The following is a 20,448-nucleotide window of genomic DNA, read 5'->3' as shown; positions in this document are numbered from 1 at the left end:
AAATGACGAAGATTCTAATATGAATTCAGATTACTAAATGTTAGTGCTAGTGGTACTGCTAATAAGCACGAATGTCTGGAATGTTTGCCAACTTTGCACGAGCCCCACCTAATCGCTGTTATCGAAATCTTGCTGCACGATTATGTACTGAACGACGAAGGTTTGGTTTTATCCGGTTTAACGTCCCAGAGCGACTCAGACTATGGGACATGCCGTAGTGGCGGGCTCTGGTAATTTCGATCATCTGGGGTTCATTAACCAACACTGACATCGCACACTACACGGTGAATGGAAATACCTGCCACGCTCCACCTGTAACTGCTGACGCGTTTAACAGTTTATTCAGTTCTTGTTTTGCTCTAAGGTTCAATAACACCACCTAGGTCGCCTCCATCAGTAGTAGCGATGATAAAAATAATGCTATCTCGAAAGAAAGAGCGCTCTCCCTGTTATCAAAGAAGACAAAAAAGCATTCATGTCCCGATCTGTTAGCACACCAGTTCTTGAGGTGTTATTTGAAATGGATGTCAGAATCCGATTTTTGTTTTACTGTATCTACAAAAATGCTCTGTTCCGAGTGATTGGCTAGTCGCGAAGGTTATACCAGTCTTCAAATCGGTTAATAAAATACTATAGAAAACTCGTCCGGCATCTATTGTATCTACTTCGTGCAACTTCTTTGAAAGCGTAATAGCTAAGTATTCAGCGTGTATATAGTGTATATGGGCGGATATGGTGAGCAGGGCATATGGCAGTGGCAGACAGCGGCGGCGCAGAAAAGTATGAGATGGCGTGAAGAGGACACTGGCATCGCGAACACAGCCACAGGAGAGAGGGAAAATCAGGGAAGAGCACACAGGAATATCAGTACCGGTGGCGAAAAGAGCTTTGTTAGAAACAGAATAATCGCAAAGTTCAGCCCCTGGAGCTGGATTCGGCAGTGTAGACAGCGTTACCTGAACCCGAGCACAGTCGATGACAGCGTCGTGGAGCGATAGGAAGTCCCAGCCCAAGATAATCGCGTGCGAATATGAAGGCAGAGCGATGAACTCGATCAAATATAATATGTCTTGTGTAACTACTCCAGCTGTACACGCTGCGGACAGCTGGATGAGGTGCGCACCTGCAGTTCGTAACGACAGGCCAGAAAGGGGCGTCTTCAGTTTCCTCAAAGAGCGGCAAAGCGCTGCATCCATGACAGAGACCGCAGCACCGGTGCCGACAAGCGCCACCACAGATATACTCCCGCTACAAAAGCTTCAATTAAGTTAGCGGCAGACAAACAAAGCCTTGCAGATTTCAACGACTCTGCAGTTTTCGCCTCAGGAACTAAGGCATTTAGTTTTCCTCTTGACTTGTCGAAGGACACCGTTGCATCGGCGAGATGGAGCACCGACGTGGAGAAGGTGAACGGCGTTCGGAGAAGGCGGCGCGGTCAGGCGACAGAGAACGGCTTAGGGACGGGTGGACACCGAACTTCAAGCCGTGCAAGCAGGCCCACCGACTGTCATCTATGCCGGCTCCCTTCGCCAGCGGGACCCGGCTATCTTCAGCGGAACAGATGAACATGACGTGGAAGATTGGCTCGCATCTTACGAACGGGTGAGCCTGTATAACAAATGGGACGTCGAGACTAAGCTGAACAATGTCATTTTTTATCTTACCGGTGTCGCGCACTTATGGTATCGCAACCATGAAGGGGACGCTGGAACTTGGTCGGCCTTCAAGACGAAGTTCTCGGAAGTCTTTGGTCGCCCGGCTGTCAGACAACTCCGCGCCGAACAGCGCTTGTGTGAACTGTCGCAGCAGGTTGGCGAAAGCTTCACTAGCTATATAGAAGATGTATTTACCCTTTGCAACCGAGTGAACGTTAGCATGCCGAAAGCTGACAAGATAAAACAGATCTTGAAAGGTATTGATGATGACGCCTTTCAAATGCTGCTAGCGCGGGACTTGCGCACCGTTTCAGAAGTCATCACGCTGTGCCAGAGCTTCGAGGAGCTGCGTAAGCAGACGCTCCTGACTCGTCAGCACTCAGCTCAGGTAGAGTCACTTGCTGGACTGACACCCGCAGCTGATAACTCCTCTCTGCTGCAGCAAGTCAACGACTTTGTGCGTGAGGAGGTGGCCCGTCAGCTTTCTCTTTTGCCTAGCCCTCAGGTGTCGCCACCATATTTGGCCCCGGCTCTCCAACATGCTAATCGAGAGCAGGTTGCTGAGGAGCTTCCGTCCGCCCATTCACCATCACATGTCGCTGCTCCGCTGACGTATGCTGACGCCACCCCCAGACCTGTCGCCACCCCTATGAGTTGTACCAATATCGTCCGAAGACCTGTCGCCCATCCACTGACTTACGCCGAAGTCGTCGCTCAAACTAAGCCGCTTACGTACCTTACATTGTGAGTGCCCGTACCAGCGCCGGCACCTTATCTGCGACCCTCTCCACGAGACCGAGATCCCTGGCGCACAACGGATAACCTGCCTATTTGCTACACCTGCGGATTGCCTGTGATGAAAAATAAAGGCATTGTGATGAAAAATAAAGGCATTATCATCATTATCATCACGTAGCCTGCCATTGTCGTCGCCGTTTCCCACTTTCGGCACCGCCTGTCGGGTACTGGCCTCCAGCGCGTCAGTACTCCGTGTCTGCTGAGCCCCGTCCGTAGACTCGTCCTTCCTTCCGGCTTACCGACCGCCGTTCCCCTTCACCGCGACGCCGCTCCATTTCTCCGATGCGTCGCCGCCCAAATAATTCTCAAGAGGAAAACTAGATGCCGCAGTTCCTGAGGCAAGAACTGCGTCCCAGTCGAACTACCAAAGACCTCAGCTGTCACCTGCGAACCCTATTGACGTTTCGGTGGAAGAAATTTCTGTCATGGTCCTTGTCGACACCGGTGCCACAATTTCAGTAATAGACGCACAACTTTGTCGCCGCTTGAAGAAAGTTAAGACGCCAATTGCCGGTCTCGTTGGGCACGGCCAGCGCTAAGCACATCAAGCCGTCAGCAGCTTGCACCGCTCGAGTTTTAATTCAGGACGTCCTATATACGATCGAGTTCGTCATCCTGTCGTTTTGTTCTCACGATGTTATTTTAGGCTGGTATGTCCTGTCTCGTTATGCTGCTGTCATATATTGCGCTGGCGCTGATGTCGGGTTCTCTGCTCTGCCCCAATCGCTGCCGAACGCCGCTCTCTCGTCGCCATGTATTAAAGCCCTCGTCACTGAAGACATCGACCTGTCTCCGTGCTCTTCCGTCCTTGCGCGCCTCTCTTGTGACCCTCTCCGTGATGACACGGTACTTTTCACGCCAGCTAATACTTTTCTCCGCCGTAAGTCACATCCCCTGCCTTACGCCATATTGACTATTTCTGCTGGCGTCTCCGTACTGTGGGTCTGTAACCCGTTCTCCTGCCCTAGTGCTTTGCGCCGTGGCGAATGTGTTGGCAGTGTCCGACCCATCCCGTCTATTCTAACCCTTGAGGCGACTGACGATGCATCGCACATTATTTATTTATTTCGGAATACTGTCAATCCCTTCTTGGGATTTTTACAGGAGAGGGCAAAATATACAAATACAGGTTCAGTGCTAATTTTTTTTAAGAGTAGAAAATAAAGGAGAAACATGTAATACAATTGGCAATAATAAATAAAGCAATCGTGTCATAAACTGATCATGGCACTTGAGTACAATAAATACACTGAGAAGAACACTGTATTACGATAATATGAGCAAGGTTATGATGATAGGAATGAAAGTACAGAGCTCTCAGCGTAGGTAATAAATTTGTCTATGGCGCGCTCGGAGGTGACTGATGGATACAAGTGATTCCAATCTCAAACAACTTGTGGAAAAAAAGAATATTGGAAATTATTACTGCGACAGAAATATTCTTCAAGGGTGAGTACATGCTTGTGACGTGTTCCTTGTGTAGTGTTTATACGAACAAAGTCTGTGGGAGACATCTTTAATGCATTATTAAGCAGCGATACAAAAACATTCAACGGTGTAATTTGGCACGGCTGGTCAGCGTGTGAAGCCCTGCCGTGCGTAAAAGATCTGTGGCTGAATACATGCTGCCATAGCAGTTGAAGATAAAGCGCACGGCTTTCCTTTGCACCATCTCGAGCGTATTAACGTTGTTTTTAGTGTGGGGGAACCAAGCTATGTCGGCGTATTTTAAGACCGGACGGATAAAAGTGACGCAAGCAAGAAGTTTTGTATCGGATGTAGAATGACGAAGGGCCCTTTTAAAGAAAAATAACTTGTTCAATGCTTTGCTAGCTATGGTTTGAACATGCATAGTCCAGTTCAAGTCAGAAGAGATGGCTACACCCAAGTATCGATATTAGGTCACACTACGGATATTCATGTTATTCTAAGAATATACATAATCTAATTTACACTTTTTCTTTGTAATAGACATGGAGACCGTTTTTTCCGAAATTAATTACCATCTGCCATTTATTACACCACTCTGCAATTTTTCCTAGAGCATGGTTAAGTTTTTCCTGGTCATTAGAGTCTTATTTCTTGGTACAGCACGCAGTCATCCGCGAACAGTCGCATTTTTACTTCGGTTTCATTTGATATGTCGTTAATAAAAAGTAGAAACAACAGCGGGGCTATAACTGTACCCCGAAGTACTACTGAAATAACGAGGTACTACTGAACTAACTTGGAGGCATGATGGTCATATTGTACAAACTGATAATGGTCAGATAGGTAATTATAAATCCATCGTGCGAGTATTCCACCACCAAATATAATTCTAAGTTTAAAGTGGAGTTTAGCATGAGAGACTCGGTAAAAAGCCTTCGACAGATCTAGGAAAATCTCACTGCGCTCAGCCCACCATCTTCTACACCCACTCCTTCCTCTACAAAACTGTTTCTCCGCTCCATCGACGCAGACCTTCCTTCGCCGATTTTGGGGATTAGGGACGGTTCAGCAGGACGTGAGTGCTGACGCTGAGGCCAGTAGCCGTAACCTTCGGGAGGCGGTCCGGAGGCGATCATGCGTCGACGGCAAAGCCGCGCCACATGACCGGGCAAGCAGCAGAAGTAGCAGATCGGGCGATTATCAGGCGTGCGCCAGGAGTTTCCTAGTTGAGCAGGCGGTCGGATAATATCAGGCAATCGTCAGGAGGGTCCCGTTTGAGCAGGTGGTCGAATAAAAGCTGCGGGCTCTCGAACGGGATCAAGAGGCGGAGCATAGGTAGGTGGTCGAGGTCTCGCAACTACGTCCGCTTATGTCAGCGGGGCTGTGAGAGATGTGGGCCGAGGGGCTTTCGGAAGAGCCTCAGCGACCAGTTCTTGAATAATCTGGCGCAGATTCGGAGCCAGGTGTTGTGAAGGCTCTTGATGGCATGAAATAAGTGAGAGCTGCCAAACAACTTCTTCACAGATGAAGCTCTTGATGTGAGGCAGGAGCGATGACTGGTCGCATGAACCGGTAAGGCCAACAAGCGACCCGACGGGCGTAATGTGTTCTAGAGTCAGAGCCCTTTGCTTGTGCTTGCGTAGTTCGTCGAACTTCTGACATAGGGTGACGACTTCTGCGACGGTACGCAGATCTCGCGCCAACACCATCTGAAATGCGTCGTCATCGATGCCCTTGGGAATATGCCTGATCTTGTCGGCTTCTGACATCTGTGTGCTCACTCTTTTTCACAGGTGGACGACATCTCCGATGTAACGTAAAATTTTCGCCGACCTGCGAAGACCGCGCACTCAAGCGCTGTTCGGCGCGGTGTTTTATCTTCCCCTAATAACCACCCATTAAGCGTTCTGCCGTTTACACTCAGAGCTGGTCTTCAAGTACTCGTTCTCGCCGAAAACCATTCTTTAATTTAATATTATGGATCTCCACGTGTTTTACGGCACCAATTCAGCTGAGCATTAAAAAAAAACTGGAATTTTGTTTGCCTTCGTTGTAATGATAAAGGCGCCTTTCATCTATATTGTTTTCCTTTCAAACCCAGTAACAGCCCGCAAAGTGCTTACAGTATTCAAAATAAAAAACAATATTACTAATGCGAAAGCATTTCTAAGCTACGTCGGGGGAAGGGGGGATGGCCGTGTCACCAAAACGTGTCCGCAGCAGATGTGAAGTTCTCAGATTAGGTATCGTCAAACAAGTGGTTGTAATCAAAAGGAAGACGTGAGGATGATGCCGAAGAAAAGGTTATATCAGTAGGAGAATAGGTAATTAGAGCCGAAATGTCCATTTGATGGTAGGAAATTCGTAGGCGTCACCATATTCAAACAGAGGAAAAAAGCATGTGTGGAAATTCTACGATTCATGCACCAATCCAAACAAAACCGAATACTTAAAATGAACAAAAATTAAAAAGGAAAAAGAAATTGAACACAATAAATAATTAAAAAACGCCAAATTTAGCGGAATCGAACAGGTCGTCTAGTTTAGCGGAATTTCACTGCAGTGGAATCAAAACATAAAAAGTGGATAAATTCCGCAATTGATACGCAGATCATCAAAAACAAGAATAATTTACAAAAAACAATAATTAAAAAATAATTTTAAAGATAGTGAAGCAAAACGCAGCCAGTGAAACTTAGCGGAATGGCGTCAAGGCTTTCGCATTCTCCCCATGTGGGTCAGTGATCTATAACGTTTTCAGTATGAGCATTGAAATGTTATTATTACTTTGATTCTTAGTGCTTGTGAGCACACGCTCCAATCTCTGCAAACGATACTGCGCACTGTAGATTCGGAAACCCACGACAGTGATTTTTCGCGAAGAAGCTTGCCGCGTCGACAGAAACCAGGAAACTGAATAGGATAAGGCATTCGTATATGCTGAAGATAGGTTATTCATGTGGGAAGGCAGTGTGCAAATAAAAAAAACAGTAAACATGACAAACTTTGTGACGACAAATCCTCGGAAAGGCATTGACCCGATGACTAATGAAGCATAGTCAGTGAAAGTCAACGAAAGACAAACGGAAAAAAATCTTGTGCTCTATGCCGTCGCCGAGGGCAGATGTCTGCACTTGTAGGTGTCACGACAACGACCCTTCATAGAATATGCTGTCGATGCCCTCTTTGAATAGGACTCTGATCGATCAGTGCGTGTTGAGAGCCACGTTCCCGGACTCTTTTCGTTAGGCCATGGCGACACGTTCGGCAGCTTTGTCGCCTTTGCTCATGACCACGCCATGAGGTTGTTCCCGATGAAGGGAGCGCATTTCAGCTCAGCGCAAAGTTTATTTTCACGGTCTACAGTTACCTCGTCCACGTGATTAATTAGGTGGGGCTTTGCCTTCAAATGGGCAAGTTATAATCCAATTTCCTTTTTTTGACTTAAAGACTTGAATAAATTTGTATCGTGCGAAAATACATGCGCTTTCGAAAGCATGTAGGCAGAGCAACCTCTCCATGCACGTAAATACCGTATTTTCCAGTGTACAAGACGCACAGTTGTATAAGACGCACCCTCCATATATGCAGGCTGTCATTGAAAAAATTGGTATATAAGACGCACCCGTGGATAAGACGCACCCTCATTTACCCAGTTAGGCTAGTGAGGCTTAATTAAACATGCTTATGCGACCATCGCAAAATGCACCGTACGTGTGAGAAGTTCTTAAGCAACGCTAAGTGATCGAAAAATGCAACACTCACGCCATACCAGCCCACGTTTTAGCACAAAAGAAAAAAAAGCGAAAGAACTCTGTATCCATAACAATTTATTTTTACATAAAACCTTCAAAGTCTTCATCTTCGGATGCGCTATCGAAAAGGCAACGCGTCTGAAGCATTCTCTTCGCACTACGTACTTGCAAAGGGTGACTAAAAAACAACATCGGCTTCTCTTGGCTTGTCTTGACAATGGCAAGAAGCGCAACTGTCGCTATCTTTTGTCATTTCACATTACCTTTGCTTGGGGCCTCCGAAAAGGCCGAGTGTTTAAGATCCCGGAAGTGGTCGACCCCGCCGTTTCATGATAAAGTTCACCTAAAAAAGTTGCGCACGGCGGTCTCCGTATTGAAGTATTAACCATGTTACAACCGCGTTATTGGTAGTAATATTTTTTCGCTGGAAAAAGCTTGAACATGAACCTGAGTAATTACTGAACTCGCAAAAAAAAACGGAAAATTCGCATATAAGACTTGTATAGGACGCACCAGCAAGATTTTTGAAAAAAAAAAACCGCGTCTTATACACTAGAAAATACGGTAGTCGAGAAAGCCAAACTTTGTCTAGCCATAGCGCCAAACACAATCGCATTTAGAAATTATAAAAACTGATATGGCTGTTACTAACGACCGTTAAATCTGTAATTGCAACTAGGCGCCTAACTTTATTAGTTAAAAGTTAATTATCCATCATCATCATCATCAGTCTGACTACGCCCTTTTCTGGGCAAAGTCCTTTCCCATGTCTCTACTGTTAACCCTCTTCTCCCCCCCCCCCCTCAAACTTCGTAATCTCTTCCGCCCACCTAACTTTACGCTTGCTGTCTCTTGGAATCGACTCTGTTACCCTTAAGGACCAACGGTTATCTTGCCTTCGCATTACATGCCCTGCCAAAGCCCATTTCTTCCTCTTGATTTCTACTACTATGTCTTTAACCCGCGTTTGTTCCCTCACCAACTCCGCCCGCTTCGGATCTCTTAACGTTACACCTATCACTTTTCTTTCCATAGCTCGTTGAGTTGCCCTTAACTTAAGCTGAACCCTCTTCGTTAGCCTCCATGTTTCTGCCCCATAGGTTAGTACCGGTAGTTAATTATTAAAAATTAGTTAACCAGCTTACTACGTAAGACGATTCGCCAGTTTTCTGTCGTCCGCCAACACTGGTAATACTGTGCCGCAAAAGCCATATTTTTATCCCAAAAAGCTTAGTATTGAAAATTTTTGAAAGTGTTCGCTGAAACGCCCTGTATGAACATAATCGCGGAGGAATCCTCCACAGCAGCCGGCGATAGGTCGGCCTCATCGTCAGCATCACCAGATTCGTGGCAATGGGAGGGTGTTCGTGCTTCGCGTACTAATATTTACGTCAGTGTATGACTCTTCGATGTCGACGTCCTCACCTGTACAAAAGAAGTCATCCCAGGAAATATCATGTTGGACTCGCTGCGCACTGCCGACGTCTTGCCACAAATACATGTGCTTTCGATAACGTTGGTGTACGACAGTCTTCGATCGTTACTTGGGTCGCGAACTCGGCCTAACGGAAGGAACTGTGGATGCACTCCGCAGTCAGTTCTATCTACGCGAACTTTTTCCCTAGCGAGGAACAGAGTCACCCGAACTGCGACGTCGGAACATTGTCAGTCAATTGCTATCAGTATGCACTGGTGACGGAGCGCCGATAGAATTCCTCGAGCACGTGAATTAGGCCGATGTCCAGTGGCAGGTCCCGTTCTTTGCCTTCGTTGGCTAAAGAGCGCGGTCACTGCAGTCAGAGAAGGCCGCCCGTGGTGCGCCTCACGGTTGTCGGGCAAGAAGAGGAAGTTCCATATTTTTTTCAAGCCATTTGGTGAACAAGTCGCAAATTTATGCCTAGTGGCATAGTGGTGGAACAAAATGTCGCGCAGTGTCCAACCCTTCGTGTCATCCGCATGAGAATGTAGCTTCGAAAGTACTGCTCCATGCTACTCTTTTTAAGGACACACGACTGCTGCTGGTCGCTGTCTTTTATGCGCGGACACTGAAGGACCATAACTCGAAGCGTACGGCACTTTTCACACGCTTCTTTCAAGGCATGCGTTTTGGACAGTCGCACGCGGCAAAAGCTTCGTCGACGTTCTACACATCGCGTATTTTTTGTTTTTTGCTTTCAGGAAGTGTCAGTGTGTAGTGTCAGGAAAGGTTAAAGGTGCTCGTCGCTCTCCGCTCCTGAGAGAAACTGAGGTTTTCTACTTCAAGCCAGAGTTTACAGCGCCTCCTCGTTCACTGTAGCCGAGTTGCGCGGCCATACTTGTTCGTTGTATCTGAGATGCAATGCCATTGGCCTAATACATACTTTGACGATAGGTACGCTTTCGCTTGTAATAAGCGAGTGTTCGTTTTAGCTGGGGCCGTTACAAGTTTTTCTCGACTGTAAATGAATTGCGCTGGAATAATCGACTAGAATATTTAGTCCGGAATCAAACCCTTGACCTTTGGCTTCTGAGTTAGACACGCTCCCTCTAGGCCGCGTAGGTTCGTTCGTGCAGCCTGGTTACAGCAGTGCGTCATATGCGCGTCATGTGGTATTTCACATAATATCGAGACAGTGTCTGTGTCCGCGAAGGCAAGAGGAGCTGCGGACCGGACGCATCACCGCTATTGCGTCATACTCTTCAAGGCGGAGCTTAAGTGTGCCCCGAGTTTTTAATGCTGGAAATACTCCCTCAATTGACGTGTTTTATAACCTAGAAGATGTTGCCGTTTCCGTGACGACACCACGTGCAGCGGCGCCATTTGACGAATGCGCAACGTTGGAAGGACTTCTTGACGAGCCTTCGAAGAACACTTTTTCACCCACAATAACTCCAGCCACATTGACGATCAGGAAATTTTAAAAAGGGGGCTCAGTTTCGATGCTGAGAGTCATATCACAATATAACCTAGCACTCTAATATAAAAATTGAAAGGTTGATGCAGCAGTTTTAGTTAATCATGTGTTCTTGATACACTGTGTCACGTGAATTATCAACCAATGTTCCGCACAGTTCACCTGCAAACGCTGCACCGCCGTATCATGACACCCTTTAGATTTCAGCGCGGACAGATTTAAAGGGAAACTGAAGGGGTTGATAATACGGGCCCAGTGAGATTGAATGTGCAAAAACGACGATAAGTTTATTTTATAATCAGCATTACAGATAGTGATGTTGCTGACATTGGACAAAAAGCCTAAAAGCAGAGCTTGAAAGCGTCCACTGACTGTCTTCATCACATATAGCGATCAAGCAGGGCAAGTAAATATTGTATAGAGATACATATTAAACAAAGCAAGACGAGATGGATGAAAAGAATATCCGAATAACACTTTATGTGTGGAAAAATAACAAAGAAACAGAATATCTACAAAGTAGCACTGCTACAAAGGCCAAAATGTACGGAAAGAACATATATGGTTGTAGTCACCTATTGGGTACGTTTGAAAGTTAGAACCGCCGCCTCTGATCCCTATAGTTACGGCGATTGGGCGTAACCTCCTAAATCGCATAAAAGTGTCTTGAAAATTTTTGCTTAGGTTTAACAGGATATATTGCAAGACAATTTGTTTTTTCTTCTTGATGGCAGAGTGACAAAGTTTCGTGAAAGAATGCTGTTAAAATTACGGGAGTGGGATTAATCTTAATTCCCTGAAAAGTCGTTCAGAGGTAATGAGATTTGGAAAACTCATGGTCGCTCGAGCCACTTTGTTTTGTATCATATGTAATTGTTTAAAGTTTGAGCAAGTGGTCGTCCAGGAGACGAAATAACTAACTCATTGGCAGAAACAGCGAGCTATAAATGAGAAGTTTCACGCCATTAGGGCGGCAGTGTCTCAATTCAAAAGTATAGGGGAATTTTTCTCGCAGTATAGTCTCCAACTATCGATCCCAAGACATTTGCTGTTCAAAGACTGCTCCGAAACGTTAAAAAAGGCACAATTTCAAAGAAAGAAGTCTCAGTTTGTAGTTGATATTGCAAAAGGATAACATAGATGCCCTGTGAAACCAGAAGACTGTCTTGAAATATATTCGTATGAGGCGGCCAGAAGAATTAGACGCCATGAACGATGGTAAAGAGCTGATTTAGTGGCCGCTCGCCTAGCGCGAGCGCTGCGCCCCGCGCCACTGCCAGCTTCGACTTCTTCGTCACAATATTATTCACATGCATTTTTATGGGCCGCAAACCTACCTGTTAGCTGCAGCCGGCGGCAGAGATGCCATTGCATATTGCTTACATCACAGACTCGTGTTTGCCTATATAACTGTAAGCTGTTGCTTTACACGTTCATCTACATATATGAATGCCGCCGCGGTGGCTCAGTGGTTATGGTGCTCGGCTGCTGACCTGAAGGACGCGGATTCGATCCCGGTCGCGGCGGCTAAATTTCTTTGGAGGAGAAGTTCTAGAGGCCCGTGTGCTGTGCGATGTCAGTGCACGTTAAAGAACCCCAGGTGGTCGAAATTTCCGGAGCCCTCCACTACGGCGTCTCTCATAGCCTGAGTCGCTTTGGGACGCTAAACCCTATAAACCAAACTAAACCTATAGATATGAATGTACTACCTCCAGGCGCGTGCGGTGCTCTGCGTAGTCCTTGGCGATTAGAGTAGCACCGTAGAAGTTGATAAAGGCAAATCTGCCAGTTCAGTCCCGTCAGCAGGGGGCCTTACATCTCTCTAAAACACTGCCAGCGTACAGCACATCGTCAGCGGTACGAGTCTGAGTTCAGGGCAGCCATCTGATTTATCAGGAGGGGTATTTTTTTTATTCCGCAGGCGATTTTTTTTTTCGCAGTAGTTGCATTTTCATTCCATGGACAAAATGTACTTATCGTAGCATAATCAGTATGGAAACTATCGAGTTTAGGAAAGCGATAAACTTTTTTGGTTGTCTTGGTCTGTTCCCTAGTATGGATCTAGAACGACCACAAAATCGTGCTCCTTCACCAGCACCACTGGCACACAAAAAAAGTTATTGACGGGGCACCTGGTTGAAGTGCATATTTAAATGTTGTGGTTGCAACCAGAAACCGAAGACAGTTACAGCACTGCGTGGCGCGGACTTAAAATTCGGAAGGATTCCAAAGCAATGGCCTGATTATTTGAGCATCCACTTCGCGTCCACTTTGAAAGCTAGAGTTTTCGCGCCAAGTTCGTCACTTTTTGTACATCTCGTTGGCGACAGAGTGTTGAAAGCAGACGAGGCGAAAATAAAATCGCCTCGTGTTGCAGGCGCTCGTTCATTCGCCGTGCGGTAAACTCACACTGTCGGCATTCGCGTCGCTCACAGTAGGCGCTCGAAAAGCGCTCCACATCGCTGCTGTTGCTGCGGGCAGCAGCGAGCCGCCGAAGCGCCACAGCAACGGTGCCCAGTGGGTTAAGAGAATCCGAGCTGCAAGTGTACTTCGCTATACGTCACTTCCGGCGTTTATACTTTTATTTTCAAAGTTCGATATACTTCTCGCGAATATTTCTGAGGTAATCGCTTCCATCACGAACAGCTTCGGTCATTTTTAGCGCTCCCTCCAGGGATATAGTAGTGGAAGAGAAAGCTTTTGCGGGACGAAAAATTTCGTCTCAGTTGGCCTTTACGGCAGTTTCCACTGCTAAACATTGTGTTTCTAAATATACGCTACTGCAGGAAAATGCTTTTAGAGTCATGCAGGGTGACAAACGCGTTGCTGACGCAGGATATTTGTTTGACATGCAAGAATTCCAAAAGTTCACGCGCATTATATTTCGTTTCCTTTGGGACAGAATATTTCGAGCATGTTTGGGTCGTTAAATAGAATTAAGCGCAAAAAAAAACATACAAGGGCCGAAGAGAGACACACTGAGATGTTCACGAGCGCTCGTGAACGTCTCAGTGTGTCTCTCTTCGTCCCTTGTCTGTTTTTTTTTGCGCTGAATTCTATTTAACATACTTAACCAACTAGCCCGGCAGCTTGCTCTCCTGAAATGCTTGGGTCGCACTTGCGAACATCCAATTAAAATGCAAGGGAACATGTTATATAATTTAATAACGTCGCAGCTGACCTTTTTCAGCTTCTTGCAGTGCTTTCCATGTGAGCCAAAGATTGCCGAGGTTATTGTTCTCAGTCAATGCCGCAAAGCTAACGAACAAGAAATTGTAAAAGCGTTCCACATAACAGAGTGTAAACACCTGCATCAGTGATGCATCTAATCAGTGTGCGGTTGGGATGTAAGTTTCTTGTAGTTGCATTTTCACTTAAACAACGCGTTTGACTCAGCTAGTGCAGGGTGCTCCGATCGCCATTTACATTAGCTGGCCCATCCATTGGGTAAAGGCAGCTGAATATTAAGCATGTCCGATCCTCCTGTCTCGATGATTATATTCGTTTTCTGCGCGTGACCCTGAAATGATATTCAAGCGATAAGTCAACCAACAATTTTTTGTAAGAAGCCAGCCTTCTCTTTGACAAACAAAGATTCAGAGCCGGTAATGGCTTTGTCACTGTTGTGACACCAGCCTTACTGATCTTGAAGAAAACAGCGCATCAACAGGGAAAGAGAGAAGAAAACGACGGGACAGGCGCTGGCTAGCAACTAAAGGTTTAATCCAAGGAACACAAAAAATATACTCTCCTAAAAACCAGGAGCATGCATGATCTACCCCAACAACACTGATAAGATGTCAAAATCAGCTATGATTGTCAAGATACGATATTTCGCAGTCATGAACGAGGACGGAGGGGTTTCCCTAGTTAATCTATCTTTGTGGTTGTACAAGACCTTTGTGTCGTTAAAAAGTCGGATAGATCATACGTGCCCCTGGTTGTTAGGAGAGTGTATTTTTTTGTGTTCCTTGCAATAAACCTTCAGTTGCTAGTCAGCGCCTGTCCCGTTCTTCTTTTCTTCTTTCTTCTTTTCTTGTGTCCCTGTTCCTGCGCTCTTTTCTTCAAGAATGTACCAACTCACTCAACTCGCCGTTTTGATGAAGTTCCTTACTGATCACAGTCTGCTGTAAGGATCATCTCCATCTTGTCCTGTGTGCGTTCGCTGTTTTCCGTCATGCCTCCTTACTGAAGTCGGGATTCTCATGCGTCGTCGTCGGTAAAGAATATCTGAAGTTTCGCAGTGAATAAGATCTTGCTCCTATCCTGCCTCTTCAGAGTTTATCTTACAGGGGCTTGACGACCGTTCTCGCACAGCTACTGTGTAGCAACGGCGCTGCAGCGATAGAAGAACATTGGTTTGGGGGTAATGACGATCGAGACGGAGGACTGCGCCCGTGTACTTCTTGATGGAAGCAGTCTTCAATTCCATGTGACTGCTGGCCTCGGCCTGATCGAGGCGCCTTAACCGAGAAGCCTCCATTATTTGATGCTGGAGGGCTCCACGGGTCCAAGAGCGCTGGGTGCCGCAGGCACCCAGCGCCCAACGGAGCATCGTTCATCAACGGAGCACCGTTCGTGGCCGGGATCGCTTGGCCGCCCGTCCTCATCTGATGTGAAAGTTTCGACCGAGACCGAGTAAACTACCAGCCTAATCAACTCGTCCCTCCGTTACATTTTTGCCGACATCCGTTGCACCGAACTGAGCTTCAGCAGAAGCAGACCCTGGAGCATGGTTCATGCCTGACGTTGGTGCCTGACATCGGCGCTCGCTACTCCTGTTCGCATCAGGAAACAAGCCACACCAGAATTCGCGGCCTAAAGATCAACAACACACGACATAGCTACAGCAAACACGGTTCACAATGCAGACAATACAATTCACACGCCAGAAATGCTAATACAGAGTATAAAATACAATGACAGCATTGATAACAATTATAGCCACAATAAACGATGAATAATTCAAAAATACACTAAGTGCACGAGAAATGACAGGCAACAACTACCGCAGTAAGGTCACAACGTCCCAGGCCGACATTCGATGAAAGTATGCAGATAATTATCACTCTTAATTAGCCTTTGATCCCACAGCCCTAAATATTTCGTGACGTGATACGCTACTGTTTTTTGGCATGAGATGCTTTTAGCTGCCATCCTCGGGAAACTATAGCTAACATCATTCGGAAACCGTGGCGAGCCTCAAGACGAGCATGAAGGAGAACCTACGCTAACCATTCCGAAATTGTTTGATCCATCCAGCAGAAAATAATCCTTACAGTGTTATAGCCACAAACAGAATTCGAACTTGCACTGGGCTGCTTCGTTTCCCGATGACCCATAACACTTGGCCACCGTCGCTGCGTTTTTGCCTTTATTGCATGGAAAAACAACGCTCTCAGTGTACCTCCCTCCTGCATTGCATAACTGGGTCGCATCCTGCGATCCCGTCATACCATCTCACGCCATCATACACTTCAACCATATGCCCCGCTCGAAGAACTGAAGGGGGTAAAGAGGGTGAATTCCCAGCAGCACATGGAACTACACCTCTCTTGCAGTGCATTTCATGCTTACATCTGTTCTATACGACTCTACAGACTGCGAATTTTTCCATAATCTCCATGTTCCTTCGCTCAGGGGACGTCGGAACTAACACCAAGCCTGAAAAATGACGCCCTCTGACCTTCGTCCTGAATCATCATTGAATATTAGATTTCTGCTGGGTGAAACTTCTCAGAAAATGAGTGCTTGATCACAACTAACTCAGTTTGTACAAGCCGCTATGCAGCAGGCCTCGAAATGTCAGGCACAACTCTCCGCCAACGCGAATATTGAAAAGAATATGCTTTTCAAAAGAAAAAACTAAACTTCCAAGAAAGGTTACTTAACACGAAGTAGAAGAATAAACCTCTCAGTCAAGTCAAATAAAAAGCAAAGAAGCTTAAAGAACGAACAACTGATAATGGCAACCTGTTATCCCGACCGGAAGAATGCGAATACTGGTGGCGCCGCAGCATGATATTTCATGCGTTTCTTAACATTAACGAAGCGTCTAAGCAAACTGGAATAATGTTCTTTTCCATCGACTGCAGTGACTCAGAGGGCAGAGTTTTGACTACTCAAGGACTCCAGAAGCCAGCGAGGCCTTAGCCAGGGATCTTCAAGGACTACAATGTCCACATCGCCAACGTGCCACCAAGTAAACTGAAGCAAAAAACTTATCAGAATAAAAGACCCGGTTGAACGAAGCAGATTTCCCGGAGTGGTGTACAAAATTCTCTGCAATGACTGTAAAGCTGCATACATCGGCGAATAAGCCAGTTTCATCAGGCGCTCGAAACAATATCAAAATTACGTCGCCAAAGGCCACACGAAAGAAATTGCCCGGGTTGAACACTATCAAGTTGTATCACATTCCATCGATTGGGACAACGCGTCAGTCATCGTGACGGAGAAGTATATATAGTCTCGCCTACTTCTAGAATTGCTTCAAATCCAAACGACACCTCATGTTTTGAACCGAACGCGGGATAATCTTCCTGGGATTTACGCATGCTTATTACGCCACCTGCACCGTACATAAATCATCACCTTCGTCCATCCGCTGCTACTGTGAACAAGGGGCCCGTACGGACCTCGAAATGTCAATTGTTTTTCCTTTTTTCTTTTTTGACGAGTGCTCCTCTTTTCTGCTATTATGAAGTAATGTGAAGCATCAGCGAACGTGCGCTATCTTTTTGTCTCTGAAATGTGTGGCACAGAGTTGCAAGTGCTATCAGGCAGCGTCCCGAGCGCATACTGGTTGTGTTCGACCCGTGGAATACTCGCGCGCACTGGCCCCCAGCCTAATACAGCGCCCGATAGGCGTTTCGAACTGTTTGCATGCCGCGCGTTCCATCCGATGATGACGAAGGTTGCCAAGCATGGCCCCTTGCACGGGGCCAAGCATGGCCCGTCATGGCTGAGCATGGCTGACGGGCCAAGCATGGACCGTCAGCCAAGCATGGCCCTTTGCACGGGGCGGTCATGTGATCGCAGGAGAGCTTGCCTCCCGGCCGAAGGCGACGAAGGTTGCTCGAGGGGCTCGCACCGTGCCCCACCATGCGGCCTATTACTCTTACTCTAAGTACATCCATTAGCTTACGATCACTTTACCCTCTTCTTTTGGCCCTCCTCACTGAATCCTGGCCAATCCCCCGTCATCGTCATGTACAATGTCACTGCTGTGTGAATAAGGCAACAACGACAACAGTGCCGTCGACGTGTGCACCCAGAGTGATTTTCATTGCGCTTTTCTTTTTCTGAAAACCACTATACGTATTGGTTTGTCGATGACCTCTTGTCCACGCATTCCTTCTGAAACACATACAGGAGCGCAAAAACAGCAAACACATACAGGAGCGTTATAGCATGAATTCTTATTTTTACTCAGCACATTGTATGTTTTTTTTAAATATGTACAAACACGCCCTACTACAAGTACTTCTCATTCCTACGAGCCTGACGCCTACCGCTCTCGAGTAAAGGTAATACCGAGCCTAGCATGGTATCCAACTAGCCGCATAGCGGTCGAGGGGAATGTGGGCGAGATTTAAAAAGGAAAAGGAGGGATCGCAGCAGATTGCGCGCATATTTGATGCTGTGTACCACCGTGACACAACTTGCTATTTTGAGCTGGACAAATGTCATTGCCGACGTTTCGAAAATCATATAGAGAGCTCCTGTACAACTGAACCGCTTGTTAAAAAGCAGCAGGCCTGTATTAGCCTCGTAGTTGACGCATACCAAAATTCTTTTTCTGTCGACACTAATACAATTACATGCGCTGCAAGGTTTCCACTGATGACCGGCGATGTGTTTGAGCCGACACCACGGGAAGAAGATTTTGTAACGTAGAAATCAACGAAAAAATCACGTAGAGTCGGAGACGAGGGTTACCAGGACGCGTGAGCTGCGATCCAAGCCGATAGCTGTGCTCTTAGTCAGTGGCTCGTGACAGCAGATGTAGAGGTGAAAGCTGAACGAGCGTGCTGTCATACGTAGTCGTGAAATAAGAAGATAGTTCACAAATATGGCACCTGTGTGCTCGACGGCACACCATTGCAGCGTTTCAGAATAGTCGATGGAAAATCGGCTCGAGTTGAACGCGTTGCTTGCTCCGTTCTCAGTGGTTCGCAGGCACATTGCTATGTGCTTGCGAAATGTCATCCTCAAGCACACGCAGAGTTGTGAGAGTTTCGCTTTTAAAACAGTGCCACGAAGACAAAGCTGGCAGTAGAGCGGGATGGAGCGCTCGCGCTAGGCCTGCAGCCATTAAAATCATCTCATTGCCATCGGTCATCACGTCTCATTCTTCGGCTGACCGCCCCGTAACAATATATTTTACAAGAGCACTTACTTGGACCTTTGCATGGTAACGAAATGAAAAACGTTGTAAATGTCACTGCGTCAGTTGCCTGCTCTATGCGACGTAGAAAGCCTTGGGGACGAGAAGCTTACACAGTGTATTTGAACGCGCTCGCTGGATTTTCACTGAGACGAAGCGGCATCCACAGATGACTCCTACGCAGATTGCTTTGCCAAAAGAATAATTCCAAGTTCGTTACTGGTGTTACACTAACCGGTATCCGCGCTTTTCGTTGGTCAGTGACAGTCTGACCTCGACAGTCAACAAGAGGAAGCACGTTCAGAAAATAATAGAAGCATTCGACATCAATAAAATGAGAGGCGACTGGTCGTACCCTCTCAAGACCTGATCCAACATTAATAAAACATACTGCTAACTTCATTCCTGACTGAAAACAACGTACTGCAAGTGGTTTTGCGTTTCCTGAATAGAGTTTTAAAATATCAACGCCTTAGCTGTGTTATTTGGGGTTGTGGCGTCGTATACGACCGAGAACTGTTGCTTGGGCGATACTCTTTATGTGCTGTAAATTATATCGTGGTCCTCTGTTTCAGGTAATCATCGGTAGTGAGGGATGGGGTTCTAGGTAGCATTTTTTCCCGGTGGAAAATACCCTTTCCTTTTTGTAGTAGTAGCTAACAGGCGCCTTAGCCATGAGGAACTCAATATTTAGGCATTATTTAAGGCCTGGGGATGATCTAACCATTTGTGACATTCGAGAGCAGCTGGCGACCTTTCGCGAAGAATTAAGGATAAAAATTGGTTTACGGTGGCATTTGAAGACATACCGCGGATCACAAAAGCTAGACTGCCTCGGCATTTCGAGAGAAGTAGAAGTCGCTAGGCAGAAAGTGTAAGTTCCCAGCCTTGACAGCCCTTGATATTCCACTGGCGGCAGCGATCTGGAAATTTCAGGGCACTAGCCCGTTAATGTGTAGTGTCACTAGTTCACGACGCTCCAAGTATACGCCGGGTGCTCATTTACACATAGAGCTGCGTTGCAAATTTTCATGCCAGTCTGATGTCAGAAGGCGTGTCCTTCTAATAGAAAGCATGTAATCATTCTGAGGAAGCAGCTTTGTAAACCAAAAGGAACGCTTGCTCTGGCGTGAACAAAAGACCCCACGACGCGTGAACTCCGATCGAAGCCGACAGCTCTGTTATTAGCCGGCGGCTAGAGAACACCTTGTAGAGTTGAAAGTAGAACTGATGTGCTACAATGTTTGGCAGTGAAATACTGTTTTGAAACATCGCGTTTATGCACCTAGATTTCCTTACCTGTCCTGGAAGCTTTTATTTTCGGTTATTGAAGGAACACAAAAGGAAAGCATGGTTTTCAGGTTATCGATGAGTATGCGCCTGGTATGAGTGAGAAGGTATATTCCAGTTTTTCTATTAAGAAGCTGACCACAGGAAAAATTACATCCGTGTGTTTCCGGTTCCATGAATAAGTAAAAATAAAGCTAGTCTTTGAATGTCAAGAACGCATATGTATTCGATTTCAT

This window comes from Amblyomma mixtum, chromosome 2 (assembly GCF_055824585.1).
Source record: "Amblyomma mixtum isolate Tamu chromosome 2, ASM5582458v1, whole genome shotgun sequence".
Classification (NCBI taxonomy): Eukaryota; Metazoa; Arthropoda; class Arachnida; order Ixodida; family Ixodidae; genus Amblyomma; species Amblyomma mixtum.
Note: the sequence above shows the minus strand (reverse complement) of the source record.